We start from the raw sequence: 839 nt of genomic DNA on the forward strand, positions 1-839 counted from the left end.
GACCAGTAACTATGGAATATGTGTGAAAGGGGAAACAGATTTCTACGAGATCTTGAGGGAGATTATTGAAGTTGAATTCCCAGGGATATTTTTTAATGCGTCATTTTATAACATTAAAAAATAATTTATATTATAAATTTTTTTTTTCCAGGTGGGGGGTTGACGGATGTCTTGCATCGGACGTAACCGACACGATCAAGGGTTACTTCTCCATGGCACATCCAAACTGGAGTAAGACGCCTCACTACGTCAGAAAGACGTGGTTCAAAATTTACGCTGTAAGTTTCTATTAATTAATTATATATACTTTAATTTTTTTATGATTTATATATATTTCTTTAAAAAAAATAATTATTTATTTAATTTTTTCCACAGCAAAAATATCATTGGGCCTTGGAGGTCACTGAGAGGGTGAGGAAATCGTTTTACGCGAAGGCGAAAGTTCGCTTGTTGGACACGGTCTCCAACTGGAAGGGTGACTGGATCATGAAGGGGTATGAGCGTGGCAAACCCGCTGAGCTCACCACGGATGTGTGAGATGACCTCATCCATTATTGGCATCTTCCTGATTCCATTAGAATTGCCTAGTCTTGCTATAACTCCCGTAACACGGTCGATGAGCACGGGAACGGGCCGATGCTTCACACTACGGGCCAAAAACTCCACGTCAGTGTCCGTATGGAAATGGTAATTAAATATTTTATTAAATAAATTTTTAAATATATATATTTTTATTCTAACTTTCTTAAATGTTTTTTAGGCCAAAGAGACGGGACATCTCCCGTCTCTTATGGAAATTTACGAGAGGACCCACAAGAACAAGGCGGGTGTATTTGTAA

This window comes from Brassica oleracea, chromosome C3 (assembly GCF_000695525.1).
Source record: "Brassica oleracea var. oleracea cultivar TO1000 chromosome C3, BOL, whole genome shotgun sequence".
Classification (NCBI taxonomy): Eukaryota; Viridiplantae; Streptophyta; class Magnoliopsida; order Brassicales; family Brassicaceae; genus Brassica; species Brassica oleracea.